The sequence below is a fragment of the Eubalaena glacialis genome, chromosome 11, assembly GCF_028564815.1.
Source record: "Eubalaena glacialis isolate mEubGla1 chromosome 11, mEubGla1.1.hap2.+ XY, whole genome shotgun sequence".
NCBI classification, from domain to species: Eukaryota; Metazoa; Chordata; class Mammalia; order Artiodactyla; family Balaenidae; genus Eubalaena; species Eubalaena glacialis.
The window spans coordinates 61,812,037-61,817,652 of NC_083726.1; positions in this window are offsets into that span (position 1 = coordinate 61,812,037).

A 5,616-nucleotide genomic window follows, 5' to 3' on the forward strand; every position below is an offset into this window, starting at 1 on the left:
TGCACTCCGTTGCCCCAGCGGGGAAGTCGCCTTCTGCTCACGATTCAAAAGTCTCTCCCATTTTGCTGCTCTCCTCTCTGCGGTCTCCGTGGTTCTCCCGTCACTACAGCCAGAAGTTGAGTTACAAGAAGATTCGCCAGAGATTTATCGCCTGGCCCCAAACTTGGAGAGCCTCGTTGTCATAAACAACCGTCTATTGTCTAGACTTTTATCTCCGGGTATGGATCGTGCATTATTGAGGCTCAGGAGACACGGGCCTGGCTCTGTGGGGTGTGTGTGCAGCTGAGTGCTTGCCCCCTTGCCCCCAGGGGTTTCTGTGGGTAGGTTTAGGAGGGGACGCAAGTGTGTGTGTGCCCTTGGAGCTGGGCAGGTATACCTGAATGTCCAAGGGTGAGGGCTCAAAATGGGGAAGGTCTGTCTGTGCCTGGGAACATTCTGGTGCATGTACTTGTGTGTTGGGTGAGAATTTGTCACAGTATGCTTTGTTTCTCGGGCATTTTAAGTGTTCCTGTCTGAGCTTTTGCGGGTTTTATTAACCTGTATCCGCTTGGCCTGTTACGGTCCCTTGGAAGCAGATCATCTGGTGTTTTTCAGTATTGGGCCCATTGTGTGTGTGTGTTTGGCTTCTCCGAGAAAATGGGTTTGGGTGATACCTTTCCAGTCTCGTTCCCTCAGATTCCTGCACCACCCTAAATCACACCTCAGCCTCTGCCTTCGCCACAACGTCTTGCCTTGCTCCACTCACTGCAAGTCCCTACATCTCCCAAGTGACTACCAATTTTCTGTCACAGACACAAAATACATTTTTGCAGGATGAGGTCTGGCTATCTTTGCCTTTCCCTCACTAGGGGAAAATGTCCCAGCTCGTAGTAAACTCCCTCCCTTCTTGGGGCTCCCCTCCTCTGGGCTGAGGGGGACATCAGAAAGGGCTTCCCCAGTCCACTCTGACCTTTAAAGATACTCTCCAGAGAACTCCAGATAATGCCAGAGAGGGCCTGCCACTCCCTCCCTGGGGCTTCCTGGCAGCAACTGTCCTCACCCTGGCCACCCCCTCAGCCCCTTGAGACCAGGCAGTAGGACGTTTGCCCAGATTAAACGTCAGTGGGAGAGACACTTATCACCTTAGATCTCAGGGTCAGAGGCTGTTTTTGAAAGCCAGGCTCCTTTAACACCAGCAGAGATAATCAAATCCTCCCCCTTTGTTTTTCATGATCAGAACACAGGGCGGCAGGGATCCAGGCATACAGGCCTGGGAGCTCCCTGACAGCCCCCACCGCTCCTGGCAGCTCCCACCTGGGCCCCAGACCCCACTTCAGGTCCCAGATAGCTCTTAGGCACCCTCAACCAGGTAGGTCAAGTGAGAGGGGACTGATCCCAGACTCCGGTTTTCCAGTTGAGAAGGGTGTAGGTGACAACCAGCAGGGGTTTGTAGGGCATCAGATTTAACCAGAAGCCCCCCATCAGTGCATCCCTCCCTTCCCTTGCCATTAGAATTCCCATTTCAAAAGCAATGATTAGGCCTAAAAAGGGCTGAGTGGGCGCAGAGCAGGCGAAAACAAGCTGTGAGGTCCTGGAAAGAGGTGAGCCCTTCACAGACACCTCCACGCCATATTCATTCCCTCTCTCTCTCTCTCCCCCGTAGTGCTACCCTGGTACCCTGGAGGGAGAGGGCCAATGATTCCACTTCAGGCTCCTTTCTTCGGCTGCCTTCCTTCGCCTGAGCCCGCCGGCTGCCCGCTGACCGCTGCCCGCTGCCCGCAGCCCAGCCCACCGCCGCCTCCGCTCCGGAACTCGCTTTCCCTCCAGCGGGCAGGCTGCAGCGTCGCCTTACTCCGCCTCTCTCCCTGCCTGCCTCCATCCCTGCCTTTCCCCCACTTCTCAGACCAACATATATCTAATATACTTGTCTCTCCGCACCCAAGGCCTAGGCTGAGCCGGCTCAACGCTAGGGGATCGCAGCCGCGTTACAGGGTCCTAACGCGGCGCGCTTCGCTCCCCGTCCCTCGGCTGCAGCCTCCCACTTTGCTAGTTGCCGGGTTCAACAGCTTCTCTCTCGCTTTGCCGCTCTTCCCCCTTTCTTTCCGCCTCTGGATATGAGAAATAAATAAATCCAAGGCTCCTGCCTCATCAGCCCTCCCCACTCCTGCTGCCTCACTTCCCCTCCTCCTTACCGAGTGTACCGCCTTGTTTTCGAAGAAAATCTTAATAGTCAGACATCTAAGCTGTAAATGAACATTTTTTTTCTTTGTGACGGCTAATTTTCTCTCCAATTCTTACGTCCTGCTCCGCTTCGCGGTGGAATGGAATGGATTTAGAAGTCTGCGTATGGGAGGGGGGGAGTGGCGAGATGGAGCCCAGAGTTACAGACGGTGGCGAGAGATACGGAAGACGGAGAGATACGGAGAGAAAAAGAGGCATTGGGGTGGGGAGAGGAGGGAGGGAGTGGGAGGGAGGGAGGGAGAGGGAGGGAGGGGGCCCCAGCTGGCGGGAGCGGAGCCAGAGAGAGAGAAAAGGAGAGAAAAGTTTCCCGGAGTCTTCATTAGTTGACTTCTCTGTCCACTGCTTCCCCCAGCCGGCCGAGCTCACCCCCAATAAAGGAAGGAGGGGGGTCTTTTTTTTTTTTAAGTCCCCAAAGAGTCCAGTGTTTACAAGACCAGAAATGCCACGGCCACGTCCTGGCAGAAAGAAAGGCTGAAATGGAGGACTGACGCCTTCCTTATAAGGTACGATGCTAACTTGACCTTCACTTTGTCAGGGTGCCCCCCGCCCACCCAGACCGCTGCAGGCAGCCAGGCAGAGCCCAGGCGACCCTGGCCTCTGCCTCCCTACTTCTTTTTCTCTGTCAAATCTCTCTCTTCTTCCCTTTTTTTCACTTCCTCTTTTTCTCTTTTGTCCTTTTCTTCCCTTTTTCCTACCTTTTCTTTTTTATTCCCTTCCTTCTCTTTTTCCCCTGCTTTTCTTCTTCCTGCCCCTTTCCTTTCACTCATTCCTTTTATTCTTGGCTGCTGGTTTCATGGTTTCCCTTGATTCTCTCTTGCCCGGCTCCCTATTGCAATCTCTCTCTCTCTCCTGATCTTTTGAATCCCGGAAACAAGAATAAATATTTTCAATACTCTCCCATCCCCACCCCAAGTGACCTCCACAGCCCTAGCCTGGCCTCTGCCTCCATCCAGGTATCCCTGGGGAAGAGGGTCCAGGAAAGAAGGCCAATTTGGGATTATAGGGGCTTCACTCTGGGCCCAGTGCCCACCTGAGGATGGCAGTGAATTTGGTTTTGGTAAGACTCTGTCTTCCTCTCACTGGCCTCACCCACCAAGTCTCTGTGACCCTAGTGGTCTTGAATGGAGGACGCAGCCCTTGTTTGTGGCGGTATGGGGAGAGCAGAGACCACTGCTCTTGAGACTAAGGGGGAGACTTAGGACCAAATTGTTGTTTGCCCTTCTCTCAGCTTCCAGCCCCTAAAATCCTAGAGATTTCACTTAAGACATTTGGGGAGGGAATTTAGAGAATTAGGGATTTCTGGAGATTCCCACACACATGAAAATAGGAAACAGTCAGATTATACAGGGCTCTCTGCTTTGCCTCTTGTTGCCTCCCAGGCTCCAACAAAGCCTCCGACATTAACTCTAATCATATCTTGTGTGGCTATAAAATAAATGATATTATGGACACCCCTATAATTATCTATTATTCACTTACTTGTGATAATTACAATACTGGATGAGGCAGATCTATGCAGACAATGTAAAGCCAAGCAAATATCCTGGAAAATGAAAGTGAATCTGTGTCCATTCTTGAGTATGTTCCAGAATCTGTAAGCCTGCCTAGGACCTCCTTGATTTAGGAGTAGCCATCTTGTAGGGGATAGGGTCATATTGGGAGACCCTACCACTTCCTTTTCCCCCTTACATCTCACTTCTCCTCCTCCTTTGCACAGACACCAGAGAGGATCAGACAATCAAAGGGAAATTCTTTCTCTCTCCCCCTACAATTATCCAGATAATTGCATGAATTCTTCCTTGAATATTGCTGTGTAGTCAGGGTTGAGATTTCAGCAGGAAGTGCAAGGGACAGGATTCCAAATGGGGGAAGCTGAGAGAGTCTTGTGTTCTTACATTCCCATACTTTATGGTTCTGTCTAGTGTTACATTGTTTCTTCAGGCAAAGATCTTTGTTCACTTTCAGTCATATTTCTCCCTTCCCCCTCCCTTTCTCTCTCTCTCTCCCTCCTCCCTTTTTCCGGTCCCTTTAAAGGAGACCCAGATCATCCTCTGCTCTTAATAGATGACTATAAAAGTAAAATTAATTCCCCCCTGCCTTTTAATATCAATATCTCTCTGTTAAGTATGCACATTGGTGAGAATAAACAGAATTAAGTGCTGCAACCCAAACCAGCAATTATATCCAAGGGTTTTTTGGGGGGGAGTGTTTCGTTGTTGTTATTTGTTTTTTTGTTTTCCATTGGGCTTATCTGGGTGTGTTTACTCTGCCGAGAGATAACCAGGGGGTATTTGTATTATTTTTACAAGCTCATTGGGGCCTGAGCCAGTACCAACCTGGTAGAAAAAGCAACCATGAAGCCAGAGAGAGAGCCAAAGGAGGGAAGAGAGCACCAGATGGAGATGAAAAGGAACCACGCGGAGAAATGCAGGGAAAGAAGGAGGCGGCAGGTTCCGGAACAAACGTGGCAGAGGGCAAGACAGGCACTCATGGACAGAGGTTTATGTATTTTTATTAAATTTTTTTTTTAAATTTGGGGCTCAATGAAGAAAAGGGACAACTCAGGAAAGGGAAGGGGAGAGGGAATTATTCGAGTCACAGCGTGACCACCCCAGAAGGGGAGAACACTGGATACACCAGATCCTCGGTGATCCTCAGTGCTGGTGCTGGAGCAGGAGCTGCACTGGGCTCGCTCTGGTTCCGATTTGCCGCTGTCCCACAGCCCGTTGGGCTGGGCCATTGAAGCCCCCCTCGCGGCCACCAGGGCTTCCTTGCTCTCCTTATCATTCCATCTTTATGACGAGGCTTGTTAACAAGACCAGCGAGCTGGCCACGCACATCTATCTCTGCCGCTCGAGCTCAGCCAAGCAGCGGCCGGCGGGGGCGGTCGGGGGGGGGGGACTGGTGAGGCACTAAATAATTGATTTCTTTGGACAGTAAAGTATGGCCGCATCTACATGGAACCTATAGACTCATAAACAATATCTCTGTTGGGTGTGAGTGTATTGTCTCTCAAAGAATTTTTCCATAGGCGTGTGTCATGTAGCCCAGGATTTTTAGCTGCTAAAGAGAGACCCAAGTGGGACTCATTTTTAGGGGGCCAGATCGGAGTTAGCTCAGCTCCAGAAAATATTTTAAGTTATGACTGCCTCTGAAAAGGTGTTGGGAATGGGTTTTGTTGAGAAAAACTTGGGTTATTGGATAACCTTTCCCAGTTGCTTGTGTAGACCCGGCCAAGGTTAAGGATGGGAACTGGAGTTGAGGAGTTGGGCAGGCCGGAGTCCTCCTCCTGGTCGTCTGGGACGGAGTGGGGCTGCTCTCAGATTTGAGAGGAGCATAGAAGACAAGGTCCAGCCTTTACTTCGTACTGCTCCCTGGACTTGAGTTTTTAAAGTA